Genomic DNA, 22,510 nt, shown 5'->3' with positions numbered 1-22,510 from the left:
TTTTTTTTTAAGTTGTAGCTCCCACATACAAGGGAGAACATGTGGTATTTGTCTTTCTGTGTCCAGCTTATTTCACTCAACATGATGTCCTTCAGTTGCGTCCATTTTGCTGCAAATGATAGAATTTCATTGTTTATAGCTGAATAATATTCTATTGTGTATATACATACCACATTTTCTTTTTTAAAAGATTTATTTATTTATTCAAAAGTCAGAGTTACACAGAGATAGGAGAGGGAGAGAGAGAAAGAGAGGTGTTTCATCTGATAGTTCACTCCCCAATTGGTCACAACGGCTGGAGCTGCGCTGATCCGAAGCCAGGAGCCAGGAGCTTCTTTCAGGTCTCCCACATGGGAGAAGGGGTCCAAGGACTTGGGCCATCCTCTACTGCTATCCCAGGCGATGGCAGAGAGCTGAATCAGAAGAGGAGCAGCCGGGACTAGAACTGGCACCAATATGGGATGCCGGCACCTCAGGCCAGGGCATAACCTGCACCACAGCGCCGGCCCCAGTGCCACATTTTCTTTACCTATTCATTAAAAAAAAGATAGAAAGGAGGAAGGGAATATCATTATGTTCTTAGAATCATATCTATGTCACATTGAATTTGTTAAAAGCTAATTAAAATTACAATTAAAAGTAAAAGAAAAAGAGAAAATAATATCAATGAGAAATACTATTTATGGGGCTGGTTTTTCCTTTATAACTCAACTGGAGAAAATCAGGTTCTCAATGTGCTTTAGATTTTAGCCTTATTCAGGAACTATTGTAATGGCATATTTTAGACATAGATATACAGAGAAAGACATATAGATATATGCTTACTAATATAAATTACTCTTTATTAAATAATTAAGATGACTTGACTCTTACTATGGATTTCAGCTTGCCTTCAACATTTTTCTTAGCATCCCCTGCATGGATATATTAACAAATCTAGCATTTGAGAAGTCAAAAAAGTTCTTTATGATTGTTGTAATAATTTGGTAAAATTCATGCTTCAGTAGGTTGCTTTTAATCAACAATAAAGAAAATTTTCAATTTTTTAAAAATATAATGTGAGATTGGTGTTGAGGTGTAGTGATTAAACTGCTGCTTGTGATGCCCACATCCGACATTGGAGTGCTGATTTGAGTCCTACCTCTTCTGCTGCCAGTCCAGCTTCATACCAGTGAGTTCTGAGAGGCAGCAGATGATGGCTCAAGTGTTTAGGTCCCTGACACCAATATGAGGGACCGTGATGAAATTTTGAGCTCCTGGCTTTGGCTTTGCTCAACTCTGGCAATTGTGGTCATCTGGGGAGTGAACCAGTAAATGGAAACTCTCTCTCTCTCTCTCTCTCTTTTTCTTTCTCCCCCTCCTCTCTCTTGCTATACCTTTCAAGTAGATAAAAACAAATGGTTAAGCCACTATGGAAGTCAGTCTGGAGATTCCTCAGAAACCTGAATATAACCCTACCATTCAACCCAGCCATCCCACTCCTTGGAATTTACCCAAAGGAAATGAAATTGGCAAACAAACAATCTGTCTGCACATTAATGTTTATTGCAGCTCAATTCACAATAGCTAAGACCTGGAACCAACCCAAATGCCCATCAACAGTAGACCAGATAAAGAAATTATGGGACATGTACTCTATTGAATACTATACAGCAGTCAAAAACAATGAAACCTGGTCATTTGCAACAGGATGGAGGAATCTGGAAAACATTGTGCTGAGTGAATTAAGCCGGTCCCCAAGGCAAATATCATATGTTCTCCCTGATCGGCGACACCTAACTGAACACCAAAGGGGAAACCTGTTGAAGTGAAATAGACACTATGAGAAACAGTGACTTGATCAGCTCTGGTCCTGACTGTTGATGTACAATGTAATACTTTATCCATTTCAGTATTTTCTCTTTGTTTTGTCCTAGTACTATTGGTTGAACTCTGTGATTAACACACAATTATTCTTAGGTGTTTAAATTTTAACTGAAAAGTGATCCCTGTTAAATGTAAGAGTGGGAATAAGAGAGGGAGGAGATGTACAATTTGGGACATGCTCAATTGGACTTGCCCCAAATGGTGGAGTTAGAATCATGCCAGGGGATTCCAATACAATCCCATCAAGGTGGTATGTACTAATGCCATCTCACTAGTCCAAGTGATCAATTTCAGTTCACAATTGATCACACTGATAGGTCTAAGAGTCAAAGGGATCACACAAACAAGTCTAGTGTCTGCTAATACTAGCTGATAGAATCAAAAAGGGAGAGAATGATCCATCATGGGAAGCGGGATACACAGTAGACTCATAAAATGGCAGATGTCCTAAATAGCACTCTGGCCTCAGAATCAGCCCTTAAGGCATTCGGATCTGGCTGAAGAGCCCATGAGAGTATTTTAGGCATGGAAAGCCAAGACACCCTGGGGAAAAAAAAAACCTAAATGAGAGATCTCTGTGAGTGAGATCCCAGTGGAAAGAACAGGGCCATCAAAGAAGGAGGTACCTTTCTCTGAAGGGAGGGGAGAACTTACACTTTGACTATGATCCTGTCAGAATAAGATCAAAGTCGGCGAACTCAAAAGGCTTCCATAGCCATGGCAACTCATGACTAGAGCCTAGGGAGATTACTGACGCCATAAACAAGAGTGTCAAATTGTTAAGTCAACAACAGGAGTCACTGTGTACTTACTTCTCATGTGGGATCTGTCCTTAGTGTGTTGTCCAATGTGAAGTAATGCTATAACTAGTACTAAAACAGTATTTTACACTTTGTGTTTCTGTGTGGGCGCAAACTGATGAAATCTTTCCTTAATATATACTGAATTGATCTTCTGTATATAAAGATAATTGAAAATGAATCTTGATGTGAATGGAAGGGGAGAAGAAGCGGGAGATGGGAGAGGTGTGATTGGGAGGGAAATTATGGGGGGGGGGAAGCCATTGTAATCCATTAACTGTACTTTGAAAATTTATATTTACTAAATAAAAAAGAAAAAAAAATGTGTGGAGGAAGTATTCAGCCTACCATTTTAGATACCCATGACAGGTATCAGGGTGCCAGTGTTTGAGTTCTGGTTCTGGCTTCTGACTCTGGCTAATGAAAGCCTGGGAGGCAGCCAGTAATGGCTCAGTAAAGTAACTGGGTACATCATCCAGGTGGGTGACCTGCATTGAGTTCTTGGCTCCTGGGTGTTGCCCCAGCCTAGCCTTAGCACTTGGGACTGAGTGGGGAGTGATCAGCAGATGAGAATTCTTTCCCTCCTTGCCTGTCTGTGTCTCTATCTCTGTTTCTCTACTTCTCAAATAAACAACGTGGAATAAAGAGTGCACATTTTCTATAACTTTTTGAAGCTCCCTTGAATTTTCTGAATTATTTCATATTACAGAATATATCAGTGCTGCCATATTCCTAAAGTAATGTGTCTGGTTATAATGTTTTAAAAAGATTTATTTTATTTTATTTGAAAGGCAGAGTTACAGAGAGAGGGAAAGACAGGGAGACAGGGAGACAGGGAGAGAGAGAGAGAGAGAGAGAGAGAGAGAGAGAAGGAAATTTTCTATCTGGTGGTTCACTCCCCAAATGGCTGCAATGACCAGAGCTGGGCCAATCTGAATCTAAGAGCCAAGAGCTTCTTCCAGGTCTCCCATGTTGGTCCAGAGATCATCTGGGCCATCTTCTGCTGCTTTTCCAGGCACATTGACAGGGAGCTGGATTGGAAGTAGAGCCCATATGAATTGGAGCCCATATGGGATGCAGTCATTGCAGGCAGTAGCTTTAACAGCTATGCCATAGTGCTGGCCTCTGGTTATGATATTTTGAAGGTATTTTTAACCTTCGGGATATTGTAAACATTGTAATATCGTTTTCTGGCTTAATGTGTTACTATGGGGAAGTAACCAACTAAACTGATGTCCCCCCCCCCACCCCCACTCTTTTAGTTCAGTCACTTTGACCATCCGGATGGCTGAGAAAATACTTCTTTGTCCTAAAATCTTAACAACATAATGAAGACACACTGCAATGTTGCCCCTTGGTGTCCTTTTTCCCAGTAGAGAATGTCTGTCTTCAGTTTCTCTTTAGTTTCAGGGATGTTGATTTTGACTATTTCTGATTATTTCTTCTGTTTTTATTTTGGGGGTTTACAATAACATAAATACAAACTATTCTCTGGTTACCCTGACTTTGTCCTCCTTCAACTTCTTTCTAACTTTCGAGCTTTATGATATTATTTCACTCCTTCTCTCTATCCCATTAATATGACTTCCTGTATATCTACTTTCTTGCTATTTCTAATTTATCAAATAAACATATAATGATTCTACAGATGTTGTTGGCCTCTCAGCTCATCTCTGCTATCTTCCTTATGTCTATTCCTGTTCATGTGCTTTCCGCTCTTTGACTTCATAGTTTCATTAAGTTTTTGCACACTGCAAAGCAAGTTCAGAGAACTTCCTTGGCTCATACATGTTTTCTTTTTCAATCTGAATCTTACTGCCTCCCTAGTGTTCTATTCTACCTGCCCTCCCTGTATTTCTGTTGTAGTCACATGCAATTGCAATTCCACTGCTCTCCATCTTTCTCCGGCTTCCAGTGGACAGCTCCCAGATTGTTGCTTTGTTTCAGAAGTGTGTCTCTGTGAATTCCTTAGGCTCTGCTTTCCTCTAGATTGCTCTGGCCTCTCTCCCTCTCTTCCTCTCTCTCTCTCTGTCTCAGAGCTACGCTCTGAGCCTATTGCTCAGTTTTTCTGTGTCCTCAGGCGGTAAGCACAGGGAAGAGGGAAAACATGGACTCTGCTGTTTCTTCCTTGATTAGGGCAACTGCTCTAATTTTCTGCATCACCATCCCCTGCATCTAACTGAGACTGTCTTCTCTTCTGAATTCTCCAGGTCAGATTTCTCATTTGTGTGTGATGTTTGAAGTGTATACCTCCAACAGTTTGTTTAGATTTTCTAAACTTACACAGTTCTCCCAGCATTCTTTCCTGTGCACGTCTCTATTATCTGATCAGAATAAGAAAATAAGACAGCTCCTGTAGGTTTTAGTCCCATTATTGTTAACTGAGGGCGTGGTCTGGGAAGTCACCTTCTGTTCAATCTCTTGGTCTTCTGCTCACAGGTTTTATTTTATTTTATTTTATTTTTCTCTCTTCCACTTACCTACTTTTTGTCTGAATTTCTGCAATTCACTGCCAGGAAGTTTTGGCACCCTCTCTGTTTTCCCCTCAGCTAGTAGAAGTTAGAATGGTGCACACTGAAAGTTCTCTCCTCATCCACTGAGTACCTTTGGTGGAGGTATTTGATACCTGTCTCCCTCATTTTTCTCTATAGCAGTCTGCTTCCTCAGATTCTCTCCATCTTTAGAAATATTACTATCACTTTTGAGGAGTTTGTGAATTATTTATTTTTCTCACCATTTCTTCTGAAAGAAAGGTTAAAGGACTTTCTGAATAAAATATGTAGCTTTTATTTGTTTGCTTTGCTTTGCCATCTTTTTACAAAATTTATGTCTTATGTTTCTTATTCCTTTTATCAAGTTTTGAGGTAGGCAGATTCTTTTATCAGACTTCTCTCCACTATCTTAATGAGGAAGCCTGGACTATTCTCTATTTGCTTATTTTATCCATTTTTAATGAGGCCAATACATGTATGTTTGTTTATTTATTTATTTTTAACATTTTATTTATTTATTTGAGAGGTAGAGTTACAGAAAGTGAGAGGGAGAGACAGAGAGAAAGGTCTTCCTTCCATTGGTTCACTCCCCAAATGGCCTAAATGGCCGGAGCTGTGCCAATCCAAAGTCAGGAGCCAGGTGCTTCTTCCTGGTCTCCCATGTGGGTACAGGGGCCCAAGCACTTCTGGACATCTTCTACTGCTATCCCAGACCACAGCAGAGAGTTTGATTGGAAGAGGGGCAGTCAAGACTAGAACCAGCGCCCATAATGGGATGCCAGTGCCACATGCAGAGGATTAACCTACTGCACCGCATTGTCAGACCCTGATATTTATCTATTTATTTATTTATTTTGACAGGCAGAGTGGACAGTGAGAGAGACAGGTCTTCCTTTGCCGTTGGTTCACCCTCCAATGGCTGCCGCGGCTGGTGCGCTGCTGCCGGTGCACCGCGCTGATCCGATGGCAGGAGCCAGGTACTTATCCTGGTCTCCCATGGAGTACAGGGCCCAAGTACTTGGGCCATCCTCCACTGCACTCCCGGGCCATAGCAGAGAGCTGGCCTGGAAGAGGGGCAACCGGGACAGAATCCGGCGCCCCGACCGGGACTAGAACCCGGTGTGCCGGCACTGCAAGGTGGAGGATTAGCCTAGTGAGCCGCGGCGCCGACCCAGCCCCTGATATTTATTAACATTTTTCTGTAGTAGACAAATTTCTTTAACTAAGTTATTTAAAACATCAACTATATTATCTTGAAATGGATTTTGCATTAATTATTTAGAGTTGTATAATTATGTTTGTGGTTTAAATCACTTATTGAGGGTTGTATACCTTTAACACATTAGACCATAGTTTGTTTTTAAACTATTTTTATGTCTTCAGGGTTATGGAAGTTTTAAATAAAGGTAGATAAGTTGAAATATGTGTATGTACTCTGAAAATGTTTAAACAACATGGAACCTATTCTTGAACTTTTGTTAAATTTATTGTATATATATCCTAGTGCATTTTGTATATCTATCCAGGGGTACGTTTTGATAACTCTTCTCTTCTTTATTGTTAGTCTATAACTGCTTCTTAAATTAATCTTTGTAATATTTTAAGAAAATTATACATTTAACCCGGGTTTCTACCATATTTGGCATGTTAAATTTTTCTCTCTCTGTTTTAAAGACATTTCTCATTTATTGTATGAATGTTTGCTCCTTTTATATTATCCCATCCTCCAGAATTTTGTTTCTTTTCAAATTTATGAATAATAAGATCTTGGAATTATTTGTCAAATGTTGTCCTCTTTTCTATCATAGAGACTGTCTATATTAACTGATTTGGATGTGTGTACATAGGAATGCCTTTCCCCCATTTCCCCTGGGTCAATGTTTTTGTTGGATTACACCTCTTTAGCCTTTAGATAATCTGAAGATGTTTATCGTTTTCTTTCAGAGGGGAAATGAGGCTGGCCTCATTGTTCTGCTTTGGTGTGTGACATGTGTATTTTCTACCTATATTCTTGCACATCGATTTTATGAAAATAATGGAATGCTGTATCATTATTTGTTTTTTTAATTGTCTTATTTTCAATTAAGGACAGTTTTCTTCTGTAATGTCTGATTATTATTATTTTTTCCAGTTATTTGCCTTTCCTCTGAATAGTAAATATCTGTATATTGGTTCCGTAGTTTTTGTCCCCTATAACAGTTCTCTTCTCTGTATCATTTATTTTTTTCTCTTTTTTATCATATTCTTTTTTATCTTTTTTTTAACTTTTATTTAATGAATATAAATTTCCAAAGTACAGAATATGGATTACAATGGCTTCCCCCCCATAATGTCCCTCCCACCCGCAACCCTCCCCTTTCCCACTCCCTCTCCCCTTCCATTCACATCAAGATTCATTTTCATTTCTCTTTATATACAGAAGATCAGTTTAGCATACATTAAGTAAAGATTTCAACAGTTTGCTCCCACACAGAAACATAAAGTGAAAAATACTGTTTGAGTACTAGTTATAGCATTAAATCTCAATGTACAGCACACTAAGGACAAAGATCCTACATGAGGAGTAAGTGCACAGTGACTCCTGTTGTTCTTTTTAAATTTTCCTTTTATACTATAACTTCCAATTTCACAAAATAGTTCACTATTTGTCACTACCAGTACGCTTTAAATTTTTCTACTGATTGTTCTTAAAATTTCTGGAAACTCTTATTTATGTGTATTTTATTTCATCCTGAAACATTTTTCAAGATTTACTTTATTTGAAAGACAGAGTTACAGAGAGAGAGGGAGAGAGAGAGGGGGGAGAGAGAGAGAGAGAGATAGAGAGAGAGAGAAATATCTTCGATCCATTGGTTCACTCTTCAAATGGCTGCAATGGCCAGGGCTTAACCAGGCCAAAGCCAGAAGGCAGGAGCTTCATCTGGATATCCCGTGTGGGTGCCCAAGGTGCTGCTTTCCCCAAGTGCAGTAGCGGGGAGCTGGATAGGAATTGGAGCAGCCAGAACTCAAACTGGCACACATATGGGATGCTGGCTTTGCAAGTGGCAATTCAACCCATTATGCCACAAAGCCTGCCCAACCCCAAAATTTTTACATCTCAAATTGTGCACTTTTTATAGCTTACTGATGATCCTCTGCCATAGAGATCAATGCTCTTTGTATTTTCTACAGAATGTCAGCCGAAAAACAACAGCATGAGCAACAGCCATACAATAACAACTACAAAGAAAGAAACAAAAATGAAAGATGGATTTGGTTTATATTTTAGATTTTTTTTTCTGACTATATTAGGTAGTTGTTAGAAGTGAATTTTTTCTCTGTGTCTTCAGACACTGGAACCATTACTTTTTTTCTGGATCCTTGGTTTGCAGAACTACCAGGATGTTTGTTGGGCTTGGTATCTATTCTAATTTCTAGACTCTACCAAACCTTCACATATCTAGTGTAATGCTGTGCCCTGTAGAATCCATTTTCTCCTGTCCTTGCAGTCTGGTTCTTTTCAAAAGCTCTATTCTGTAGGCTATACCCTGCCATGAAGTATATTCTTCCTCTGTCCTAGTTTTGTTTGTTGTGGTGTTTTGGTACAAACCATTGCCTTTTTGTCTTCTTGTCTTCAGGGGTTGCTGTTTGAGACAATGTAGACTGATTGACAGAAACCTGCCTCTGGAAGGCACAGAAACAGCACAGGCATGGTCAAGGATGGGATGACCAGTTGTAATGATTGTGTAACTAGCCAGAGAAAGAAGGGCATGAAAGGAATCTTCCCAGCTTACTCGGTTCCATTTAAGGTAACAACCTAAAGTCCCATAAACACTCACTAAGTGTCACACACAGAAGTGAGTTCCACCCCTACTCCCAGGTGGGCAGATGGGAATGTATTCTTTTGTTTGGGTACAATTACACTCATTACAAAATGTGCTCTCTGAGGAAGATGGAGGACAGTGGCAATTTGCAGCTATTGTCATAGCCTAGTTCTATCTGTTATTAACCATAAAGCACAAGAAGCATGGTCACATTCATCATGCCATGTAGGTCTTACTTATGTTCCTTACATTTCGTTCAAACTTATTTCTTCTACTTCCACCTACAGTGATTTTGTGGAGCCTCCATTTTTAGAAAGAAGACATAAAATATTAAGGTCTCACATTGCATGCCTCTTTCCATATTCTCCTTTTTGCATGTCAAGGTGTTCATTCTCTTCTTTAGAGGCATTAACTAGCAGGTTACTCATCTACTGATTATTCAGCACTGGTTCCCTGATCTCACAACTTTCCCCATCCTCAACCTTACCTCCAACCTGCAAGCTACAACTTATCACAGAGTCCTGGGACTACCACTTTTGTGTTACCATCATAGTTAATTTCCAAATCACTTCTTCCTTCTCACTTCATAACTATATTCATACAAATGCTACAGAAGTGTTTCAAAAAATTCTTGGAAAATGGAGTTGAAAGATAAGTTTGTTTCTGTGTAAAAGATTTTGTAAATGCATATGTAATTTTTCTCATGAATTTTTAAAGCCTCCTCATGTTAATACAATCAAGAACAATGACTTAGCAGGCGCCACGGCTCACTAGGCTAATCCTCTGCCTGTGGGGCTGGCACACCGGGTTCTAGTCCCGGTTGGGGCGCTGGATTCTGTCCCGGTTGCCCCTCTTCCAGGCCAGCTCTCTGCTATGGCCCGGGGAGGCAGTGGAGGATGGCCCAAGTGCTTGGGCCCTGCACCCCATGGGAGACCAGGATAAGCACCTGGCTCCTGCCTTCGGATCGGCTCAATGTGCCGGCTGCAGCGCGCCGGCCGCGGCGGCCATTGGAGGGTGAACCAAAGGAAAAAGGAAGACCTGTCTCTGTCTCTCTCACTGTCCACTCTGCCTGTCAAAAAATAAAAATAAAAAAAAAGAGCAATGACTCACATTTTTATTCTTTACTTCTGACAAAATACCTCATCATGTTTTATTTTATTTTATTTACATCTCACCACCATCTTGCCATCTTTTTTCTTTAAATCTGCACTAAAGCATGGATTTTACAGGTTAGCAATGAAAACAAATCCAAGTGAATAAATGGTAGAATTGTAGTTTCAACCCAAATCTCCTAGCCCCACATCTCATGCTCTTTCTACCACACTAGACTTTTTAAATAACAGTTCTTACACATTGCTTCCTAGCAGCAGCAGATCAAGGGAAGAAAAGTCCTGGATTAGTGAGTGAATGACAATGTAGCTTATAAAGTGTACTGAACTGAAATGGAGACTATAGTCCTAAAATAGGTTGGACAGGATCCTTGCTACACAGTAGGAATGAGCAGTGGTTCCCAGATATCCGTGCATAAGGACACATGGACTCCAAAATATTCTTTTCTCTTACCAAAATATCCTTCAAACTGGGCAGTGTTACCAGGACAAACATTACAGAAGTTCACAAATAATGAGCAGCTGCAATAGCAAATCCTCTTTTCCTCCGGAGTGTTTTATCAGAGCTTGTGTGCTCCTGGCTTAGTGCTAAATGCTTCACCGAGGGAAGCAATCCATGGGTGGAAGCAACCATGCAGATCAGAGAAGATTAACTTTCTTTCCAGTGGATCAGGGTCTCATAGAATGGCTTCAGATAAAAGAGAAAACTGCAGGCAGAAAGCCATGAACTCTGGAGACAGGCTGGAGCAGAAAGGCAAATAGGTGGTAACAATATGATGATCATTTTTCCCAATGGAAAGTCAGGTTAGACAGCTTTTTTAGTGAACAGGAGCGCAGCCACAATAGCTCCCGTCAAGTTCTCAGGCTCTATGCTTGGGTTTCTCAGAATGTTTGACTTTCTCTGAAATCTGTTATTCAAACTTCTGTTTTGCATTGCCACCACCTAAGTCACACTCAGACATAAACATATTTGCCTAATTGAGCTCCAGTCTCATACCTTCAACTGCAGAGTCCAGGTACTAGCATGGTGAGTGGTACAAAGAAGAGTGTTGGGCCCCCATGGGTGCCTACAGATTGGTAAGAACCCCTTATATTCGATCTCTGTGCCATTTACTTGTCTGCATTATGTTACTTAATTATAACTGCAATTTGTACAGATTAAAGAGAGTAGAGTAGATTGTATCTTAAGATATTAAGGAACATAATCTTGTGATGTGTCTGATTATTTATTCATTTGTTCATTTAACAAATATTCACTGAGTGAATCTATAATATGCCCAAGCACTTCAACCTGCTGGAGATATAACAGTGAACAAGACTGGCAAAAAATCTTCGACTTCAAGAAAATGTATTCCGCACTGGACTCACTTTCTCATGAATAGCAAATAGGAAAGAAGAAACAGTCATAATGTCTTTGTTTTCCATTAACTTTAGACATGCTCACAAATGGAAGACTGCTTGGCCCAAATATGTGTGCTGTTTGGCCTCCATAATTTAAAAAATGTTAATATTAATGATTTTTGAGGTTCACTCCCTTTGCAGTACACAGTACTCTCCCTCACTATTATGTTACATTTTTCCAGCTTCTCTTACTTTCTCTATCCTCATGACACCTGTGGGTTCTGGACTGTCAGGCATTTTGGCTTAAATCTGAAAGCTTAGAAAGCTTTGAAGGAAGTAAAAGGGAGAAAAATGTTCTTGGCTCCCAGAGGATGTGAATGTTGGTTCTGGGGAGTTCAGTCTTTGCCGTCCCAACGTAGAAAGTAATTCCTTTCTAGCCTAAGGGAGGAGAGTAATGAAGACTATAGGCTCCAGAACTTAATGACTTTGACCTTGGAAGCCAGAAGCAAGAACCTAGAAGGGAGTAGTGCTATGTGGAATATTTCATCAGACTGGGATACAGATTCTCCACAGGGAATTTTTTTTAAATACTTATTTAAAAAATACATAGAGAGGAGAGACAGAGAGAAGTCTTCATCTGCTGGCTCACTCTCCAAATGGCTGTAATGGCTGGAGCTGGGTAGATCTGAAGCAAGGAGACAGACGCTTCCTCTGGGTCTCCCACCTGAGTGCAGGGGCCCAAGCACTTGGACCATCTTCTACTGCTTTCCCAGGCCTTCAGCAGAGAGCTGGATCGTAAAAGGAGCAGTCAGGACACAAACCAGTATGCATGTGGGACGCCAGTGCTACAGACGAAGGCTTAACCTACCATGCCCTAGCGCTGGCCCCTCCACAGTGCTTTCTTAAGGTAGAACATTGTGAAGAAGCAGCAGACAGGGACAAGTCCCATGAACATCCCCTGTATGATTTACCTGAATTGATTTTTGGTATTTAAAGGCTACAGAGCACTGAATTCTGTGCCATGTCTCTCCCTAGCATGAAAAGGCCCTTGAATCACATCACAAACCCAGGTATGAAAGATGCTCCAAAAATAACTGAGCTGTGTTTTCCCAGTTATGGTAGCACTTGGATTTAGCAATAAAGTTTAATCCTGGATAATCAGGAGGATGGTGTTTTTTCCTGTGTACCTGCTTTTCTAACTTATAGGTGTAGGCTTCCACCACATTCCGTTAGTGTGTAGGAAGGGAAGATGGGAAGATGATCATATTTATGGTACAATTTTTCCTTGTAATCTGTTTTAGTTGCTGTAATTTTAATGAAGGGCTTGGATTATGATGTCCCTTTTTCCATCGTAAATCTTTCTGGCAGTTGCTGGCTTCTTCTCTAGTTCCTCTTCCTTCTTGTATCTCTTTGATTCAGTATAATCATATGGAAGAGATCCAAGAACCTCCTCTACTTCACAGATTAGCTGCCCCTTGTTTCCCAGGCCTCACACGCTCAGGTCCTTTCCAAAGCTCTCAGTCCTGGCTCCTCTATTCCTTCCCTTTCTTGCTTCTGGTCTTCTCCACACAGCTCCCTCTTAAAGTAACAGTGTCCAAAAGGTAGTCCCCAGGCAGGCTACAGCCAACATTCCCAGAGACTCATTGGACCTGCAAATTATTAAGCCCAAACCCAGAATTATGGAAACAGAAATTTGTGGGTGGAATTCCTCTCTCCAAGAGTCTAAAAGCTTTACTCATATTTGAGAACCATTTTTCTGGAAAGAAGTACTGTAAGAATATGGTGTCTTACGGTAGGTAGCAAGAGAAAGGGTCCTTTGTGAGTAAACAGATATGTCTTGTTAGAACTACTGTTCCCAGTTATGAAAAACAAGTCTACAGAAGCACATGGTTAAATCTACAAGCCGTCCTGTATCAGTTACAATGTTCTCTGCACCAAACCAAAAGTAATGTTTTGATTTTATGGGCAACTTTTCGGAGAATCCCAGAGTCTAGAGATTTTCTCTGTTTCTAGTCCTCCTTGCCATTTCATCTCAATTAATTTTCCATGATGTCACAAGTTATTTTCATTACTATATATGTTGGGTGTTATTTGACTGTTTTATTATTGATCACCAAAAAGGGGGGGGGAGTGAGAGAGAGAAAGAAGAAGAAAAAGAAGAAGAAGGAGGAAGAGGAAGAGGGGGAGGAGGAGGAGAAAAGACTTTTCAGAAAGCATGTAGGAGACTAGATGGAAATTCTTTCGTGAAGGGCTGCATGAATATTACAGGGTTTCCTCTGGTAATTATGTATGCTCTTTATGAAACTCCTTTTTAAAAAAGAGTGCAGAATGTTGAGATTTAAAAAAAAAAAACTTGAAGCCTGGGCAAATTTAATATTTCCAACGAGAGAGTCAGCAATCAGCAGTCCTTATTTTAAGCTTCTGTGTTTCCATAACATGCAAGATTTTCTGCCTACTCATTTGCATTTTCACTCAGCAGTCTAACATGAATGGAGGGTTTCGATTTTTGTCAGCCAGTACAGTATTGATTCTGCATCACATGGGGAAAATATAAATGTAGGTCTTTCAAAGATGACCTCAACCACGATGCTAGAAAATTGCTAAGTGTTAGAAATCTTAAGGACAGTACTGGCAAAGGAAAAGGTTCACAATTTGTTATGCATAGTGTAAAATCCCTAGACTCTGTTTTTCATAGTCAAACCAAATCAAAATGATGAGGACAGTTAAATCTCTGTTTTAAGGAAAAATAGGACCATCAAACTTCTACTGTCACACATTTGAAAGAAAACAGGCTCAACTATCAAGCTGGCAAAACATGAATCCTGAACATTTCCAACACTGAAAATGAAATTCCTAATTGGCCAATCATGGTTTCTGAAACAAATTTGCTTCCTCAATTACTCAGAATAACAAATTTTACTGAAGTGTGTTTAGGGTTGTACTACCTCTTTAAATTAATTATTATGAAAATGTTTCATACTTAAGTTACAGGTAGTTCATTATGAAAAAGTTTCATGTAGGGCTGGCATTGTGCACAGCAGGCTAAGTAGCTACCTGCCATGCCAGCATGACATATGGTCACTGGCTTGGGTCCTGCTAGTCTACAGGCTGTCCCATTTCCCATTCAGCTCCCTGCTAATGCATCCTTGGAAGGTGGAGCAGATTGCCTGAGTGCTTGGACTCCTGCCACCCATGCGGAAGACCTGGATGGAGTTCCTGACTCCTAGATTTCTATGGACCCAAGGCCTGGCGATTGGGGCCATTTAGGTTGTGAACCAGCAGATGGAAGATCTCTCTCTTGCTATCTCTTTCTCTAGGTAACTCTGCCTTTCCAATAAATAAAATAAATTTAAAAAAGGAAATAAAAAGTTCCATGTCTAGGGTATAGGTAGCTCATTGCTGAGTATAGCCTTTTCTTTTGTAGTAGTAACCACCCACTCGAGTCATTTCCATATTGATGTGAATTGTATTTTTTTCTTTTCTTTTTTTTTCATGTGAATTGTATTTTTACCAGTAGTGCTGTTTTTCATATTAGTGTCCAATGGCTTCGTCTTCCCCTTAATTACTTGAGGGAAAGGCAGCATTTCAGCGTTGAATTGTTGCTTTAAGCAAGGGGTGGAGATTGCAAAGGGGCATTGAGAAGATTTACTTGATTATCAGAATCTGTGCCCTGAAACAATTTGTTTCAAAGGAAGTCAAGTAAAATATCCATGTTTTAATCAGGAGAAAACAATATTATTTGCTCTTGCAAAACATTAAAAGGAAAAATAAGACATTTAAAAATGCTGAGCAATAGTGTTTGAATTTTTCTTATGATGTTTACCAACTTGAGTAATTATGTATTAGATGAAATCAGATAGGATTTCCATTTTCACATCATCCTTTCCTTTGTTCTCCTTTCTTATCCTTTTTCTTTCCCCACTCTGCATCACCATGTCATCGAGTGTATTTATTTGGAAGATCTGGGCACTTTTAAACTGAAAAAAATGTTTACTCATTATTATAGGTGAATAAGTGAGCTTGATATGGGAATAGAAAATTGAAGAGTGGGTCCTTGTTGACAACCAGGAGTGCATTGCTCAAGGAGCTAATAACTCAGGGGTGACAGCTATGGACGCAAAGAATTATAACACTGGGTAGAAGGTGCTTTAAGGAAATGAAGAACATAGTTTATTTATTTATTTATTTATTTTTAAAATTTTTTTTATTTTTTTGACAGGCAGAGTGGACAGTGAGAGAGAGAGACAGAGAGAAAGGTCTTCCTTTTTCCGTTGGTTCACCCTCCAATGGCCGCCGCGGCCGGCGCGCTGCGGCCGGCGCACCGCGCTGATCCGAAGGCAGGAACCAGGTACTTATCCTGGTCTCCCATGGGGTGCAGGGCCCAAGGACTTGGGCCATCCTCCACTGCACTCCCTGGCCACAGCAGAGAGCTGGCCTGGAAGAGGGGCAACTGGGACAGAATCCGGCGCCCCGACCGGGACTAGAACCCGGTGTGCCGGCGCCGCAAGGCAGAGGATTAGCCTAGTGAGCCGCAGCGCCGGCCTAGAACATAGTTTAGTGGTGTAATTACATGAGGCAAGAGAGAATTCATACTTGTTTTACCGAAGAAATAGCCTCAAGCCAGACTTTAAAATCTGGATAATTTTGGAAAGGTGAAGAGAGGTATGAATGCTGTTCCAGATGAAAGGTAACAGATCTGGGTAACCTGCCCCTGGAGGAATATGTGTGTTAGGAATTATGATTATGGAACATCCATTATAATATAAAGAAAAAAAATCAGACCACAACAAAGACTCTAATAAAGGGATTTGCAAAACAACCAATGGAAAAAAAAACAGCAATAAACTAAGTGCTTGAACAAACACCTCAAATATGGAGGGCATGGCTCTGAGTTATTTCCTCCCACCCATTTCTTCTTCCATCCCCATGACAATAGAGTTATTTTAGTTGAGAAATATATGGTCCACACTAGAGGTCAAGAGCAGAAATGATAATAATTATGGTAGTGGGTTCCAGGAACTCTGAGCTCAGTGAATCTGTCTTTAAAACATCAATGCATTAATTAATTAATTAATTATCACCATTAATTGACAATCAGCTACTCAATATATATGCTACATACATTATTTGTCTAAAGCAGTGCACTTCCAGTTTCACATGTTATAAGCAAAATCAGCATTCAGTTAGCTTTGAGAGTGAAATTTACGGGACATTTTGGAATCATACACTCAGCCTATATAGAAAGAATCTTGGTTAGTCAGTTGGCTGGGAGTATTGTAAAACAAAAGCCATAGCACTTTGTCATGGGGTTGAATTCAGTTTTCCTACCACATTTTGTTTTTCAAGTGAGTCATTAGAACAACATCCTGACCCCACAGTATGTTACCAATGAAAGCACATCTTTATTTTTCTCTGGTTTCTCTTTGCAGCCAAGCAAGGCTTTGGCTGTATTATATTCACCAGTAAGAAATCCCCAAATACCAAGCAACATACCAGCATCCGCATGGGCTATGGATTTAGGACAGATTTCAATCCTGGAAGAGACTTAATCGCCTCCTCCTTTTGGGCACATGCTAAGGCAATGAAAACAGGACTTCACTGACCCCTGTCAGTCTTAACACTTTGCTTCTCAGCAACAGAAAGGCATCTATGTCAGACCTCTTTTGTCAAGGATAACTGTGTTCAGATCGCAAAAATGGAAACTGGTTTTTGCAGTAGGCAGAATTAAACCTTTGGTCTTGGGGTAGCCTCATCCAAAGCTGCAAAAAGCCAGTTTTCAAAGAAGCCAGTAGCCTTCTGAGGCTACTCCTGAGAGCTGACATATTAAAGTCAGTTGAAATTATTTCCCTTTGCCAATCAGCTCTACTCTTCCAGGAGGTCAGTGAACACTATTCCTCTTTAGCAGTGGACAATGAAAGAATAAAAAAAAGGAATAGGTGTTAAACAAATGAAGGCATTTATCATTATTTATGAGTCTGGGTCTCTACACACAGATATTGGCGATGGAGTAAGTGTTTTCCTTGACTTTGACACCAAACAGCAGCAACACAATTTCCTCCAAATTGAGCTCCTGAGCAGCACCAACTTAGTACAAGGATGAGACAGACGGGGCTGCCAGGAGGCGATGTGGCTCCATCCACACATCCACGATTTACCCTTGAAAAGCCTTGTGCAGTCAGAAGGAGACTGCATAAAACAGATGTGGGATTTTGATATACTTAAAACAGTAACTTTGCTTCCCTCTGAACAGCAAAATAAGAAATCCTTCAAGTCTTTAGGTTTAAAATATTTGCAAATTATGATCATCTTTCACATGTCAGTATCATCTGAATAGAGTTTACTGGTCATGAATAAATTAAGATGGAAAAATTCTGCAATATTCTTGACATAATATTTAAGTTTTCTTCATCTACTATGTAAGTCAAGCTAGAGTTAAAACACTACCTAAAGACAACATCCAAGAATATTCTAGAGTATTTTTTTCTGTCACTATTATGCTTGCTGAGTCTTTGAAACCTTCCCAGGAAAATAAAGAAATCTATGATCTTCTAGAGGATGTGTTTTTCATTTTCTTCCCTTTAGACAGGTGAAAATTCTCAACTAATGTGAATAGTTGAGGGTCTGAAGAAGCCTTTTTGGTTTATCCTCTTCTAAAATGACTGGAAGACCCATATTTGCATGCCCCTCACACTCTGCCTCCTTATAGTCTATGGCAGAACTCTGCCACACAATGAGATGACTTAGAAGAAAATCCTGGTTTTTTCATTGACTAACTGCCTGGACTTGAGCAACCTATGATCAGGTGTTAATTCTTTATTGTTCTCTCATATTTTTTCACATCTTTTAATTGCTGGCACTGACTACCTTTGTTTTGCACTTTGTTTCAAGTACCTGTGTGTAGTGAATAACTTTTGATGTTAGATTTAAAGTCTTCTTCTATAGTAGGCATGCTTAGCATTCATTAGAAAATATTCCATGACACAAATTGCAAAAATTCTTGCAACACATTATGAAGTTCCTCTTACACAATTGAGTGTTCAGCTGTTACCTGGTCCTGTTTGTATTGCTGCGGAGGAACTGGGACTTAGAAAATTGACAAATCAATAATCAAATCTCAAAATGTCAGATAAATAAATCTTTTTAAAAATTAAAAGGAAAATAATAAAGTAAGGAGGAGAAATGGTGGGAAAAAAAGAGGGAGAAGAGTGAGGTGGAAAGTATCATCATGCTCTTTTTAAAAAATATTTATTTATTTATTTATTTGAAAGATGGAATTATAGAGAGTGGGAGATACAGAGAGAGAGAGAGAGATCTTCCATCTGCTGGTTCACTCCCCAAATGGCAGCAATGACCGGAGCTGAGCCAGGCGGAAGCTGGGAGCCAGGAGCTTCTTCTGGGTCTCCCACATGAGTGCCAGGCCCCAAAGACTTGAGCCATCCACTGCTTTCCCTGGCCATCAGCTGAGAGCTGGATTGGAAGAGGAGCAGCTGGGACACGAACCAGCACCCATATGGGATACAGGCATTGCAGGCAGAGGCTTTACCCACTACGCCACAACTACAGGCCCCCGTTACGCTCTTAAAAGCGTAAATATGAAATACATGAAATATGTTCCTTTTATATAAATAAAAAGTTATTTAAAAACAGAAAATTGGCAAAAGAAAATTCTGATACTCTGACTGATGATATTTCTGTTAGTAATAAAGTCCTTTGTTTCTGAATCAAGCATCTCAAGCCTCTACTGTAAGCACTGATGAAAATTTAGCTGACTCACCTGTAAGTTTCCATATCAAGTAAAATATCAGAGCTTTGCTAGTTCTTGACACTTATTTAAGAGTAGTAATAGTTTCGTCATTTATAAAACAGACTTCAAACATAGTTCTGCTATAATTGTTAGAGCAATGTGCCCAGAACTGTTCACATATTAAGCCCTCAATTAATGATTGCTATTATTATGTACATCATACTTCCACCTCCTACCTTAGGTAAGTCAATTTTTATGCGTGATCTTTTCTCAGTGTTTTGTTTTTGCTGTTAAATTTTATGTGAAACCTTGGATAAATCTAATGTGGAAGCTTGAATTCAAAATTTTAAAAAGTTTCTCTATTTGCTTCCATGGAAAGCAATTGGAAAAGGAGATTTACGAGACAATTTCTTCACTTAGCTTGGCTTATGATTAAAATTTCAACTCCCCAAATACTTTTATTCTTTAAAAGAACTTGGCAAAGTCACAGCAGAGAAACAGGTTTTCCAGAGAACATGTGAGCATGATCATGTGGGAGCTTAAGCCTACATCCGTGGGTTTACCATGGCCCTTGAGGCATGATCACAGAAGAAATGCATGCTGCAGATATAATCACATGAACGTTCTTCATAAAATGCTTCCTTGGATTGCTTTTGCCTATAGGAAAATTCTGCGATTTCTTGCCCTGGTTTTATAGACCCTTCCAATCCATCCAGCTTCACCTATGCACGTCTTCTGCATAAACTCTCATGTCTTCACAGTCCTTAAACTCTTAATGCTATTTCCCACATCTGCACATTATGGACATAGCTTTATTTATGTCTAGTGTGCCTTTTCTTTTTCCACCCAACACAATGGTAGTGATTCTGGAAAAGTCAATTCAACCTTTGCTTTCTCAGGTAGCCTTCCTTGCTTTACTCAACTAGAATTTACTGATCCCTTTCTTTGTTTCTTTCTTTTTTTGTTTAAGGGAAAGGGTTTATTGGGGGGAAATCAGACAGACTGGAAAGAAAGGGCAAAGAAGGAAAAGAGGAAGAAGGAGAGTGTAAGAGAGATCAAGAGACAGAGAGAGAGGGAGAGATCAAGAGCCATGTGTTCAGGAACAGGTCCTAATAAACCTTTGCTGTGGGATGGGCATGGAAGTAGGAGCAGTGAATCCTATTAGGATGGAAGTGGAGCTGACACCAGGGGAGAGTCTAGGATGGTGTCCAGGGTGTAGATCGTGCCATATTTAAGCCTGCACCATTTTACTAACACTCCTCTCTTCTGTTTTTTTATAAAGTAAGAATTGTATGGGATTACATTAGCCCCAAAAGTCCAGGAGGGGGTAGAGGGAAAATTATCTGTCTTTAGAGCTACTTCCTGCTGACATGGGGGGATGAAGTACTCTCTGTGGCGATGTCTTAAGCCACTGTCTCCTGGGTGGGGATTCGAGTATATCCCTGTAGCAGCATTTGGTCAACTGCCTGACTGGTGGAGGTCTTGGTTCGTTCCATTAACTGATCCCTTTCTTGACTCGTGCTTTTAGTTAATAATAGTATTATTATCTTTTTTTTTAATTTATTTTATTTATTTGAAAGGTATACTTATAAGGAGGCAGAGGCAGAGAGAGAGAGAGAGAGAGAGAGAGAGAGAGAGAAGTCTTCCATCCGCTAGTTTACTCTCCAAGTGGCCACAATAGCTGGAGCAATCCAAAGCCAGGAGCCAGGAGCCAGGAGCCAGGAGCTCCTTCCGGGCCTCCTACATGGGTGCAGGGGCCCAAGGACCCAGGCCATCCTCTGTTGGACTGCCAGGGGCACCAGCAGGGAGCTGGATCAGAAGTGGAGCAGCTGGGACTTAAACCTGCACCTACATGACATGCCGGCACTACAGGTCAGGGCTTTAACCTGCTGTGCATAGTGCCAGCTCCCAGTATTATTATCTTAAAGTATTATTCTGTGTTTATTTGGTGATAGTTTATTTCATATGTTAGTTGTTTAAGACTGGGATTGTGGTGCAGTGGGACAGACTGATACTGGCATCACATAGAAGCACCAGTTGGAGTCTGGCTGTTCCACTTCTGATCCAGCTTCCTGTGTCCTGGAATGTAGCAAAGGATTAGCCAGATGTTTGGGCTCCTGCTGCCCACCTGGGAGACCTGGATGGAGTTCCAGGCTCCTGGCTTTGGCTTGGCCCAGCCCCAGCGTTGCAGCTATTTGTGGAGTGAACCAGTGGATGGAAGATCCATGTCTGTCTCTTTCTGTTTCCCTCTTTCTCTGTACTTCTGCTTTTCAGATTAAAAAAAAATGGAGATTTTCTTACTAAGTTTTTGTAAAATTTTGACCTGAACAAAGCCTGGAAAATTTTACATATATATATATGATATATAAATATATATTTATATGTGCATACTTTGTGTGTATATATATATTTAATCAATAGTATATTGAATGACAATGATCAGCTTTTTGAAAATTAAGTCATGAACCTTATTTTATTGGCATTTGATTCCTGTTCAGTGTTGATCTTGGAATCACATAGAGAGCTTTTACAAAGTACCAGTGCCTCAGTCCAGGGATTCTGATGACTACACCCAGTCTCCATAGATGTGGATTTAGTTGGTCATAAGTGGAATGTAGGGAGAGATTGGTATTAGCAATAGCAATCATTTACATAGCTCTTGATGTATAAGGCATTATTTCAGATGCCATTTTAAACTCTTTATTTACTCTAGTTTGTAAACATTCTTTTTTTTCAAAGGCGTTGTTGAGAGTCACTATAGTTGGGCTAAATGGTAAGAAAATATAATCACTGACATTGAATGAAAAAATGGATATGTAATGATAAAACTAATCAGTTTCTTTTAGCAAAGTAATTTTTTTATGTTTTTGTTTTTAATTAAATCCTGAAGTAGGGAAGCAGTCTCAATGTGTATAATGCGATGAGTTGTGGTTAAACCAGAAATACCTGTCAATGACTGAAGGAAGAATTCAGTTGCCAAAGGAGATGTTAAACATTAAGAGTCACTTTCCTCAGGAGACAGCACTTTATTAACCAATTTGCCATAAACATTTGTCTTTGCTCACAGGAGCTTTTCACTTTTGCAAAGGAGCAGCTAATTCAATCTGGCATCTGTGAAATTATTTACAGGAAATGTAACATCTGGATAAAAGAAGACCATAATGTCTTAAATAAAGCAATGTTATAGATTTACTAAAAATGATCCTGTGTTAAAATAGTTAGTTTAGAACATTAAATGGCGATTTTCTGTATCACATTTAATTGTGAATAGAGTATTTTCCTATAAAGCACATTATAAAAATAGCTTGCTTCTGCATTGAATTTTTTTTAGCTTTCTTAAGGAACATTACTCATG

The sequence above is a fragment of the Oryctolagus cuniculus genome, chromosome 5 (assembly GCF_964237555.1).
Source record: "Oryctolagus cuniculus chromosome 5, mOryCun1.1, whole genome shotgun sequence".
Lineage (NCBI taxonomy): Eukaryota > Metazoa > Chordata > Mammalia > Lagomorpha > Leporidae > Oryctolagus > Oryctolagus cuniculus.
The sequence above is the reverse complement of the archived record's forward strand: the minus strand, read 5'-3'. Positions refer to the sequence as shown.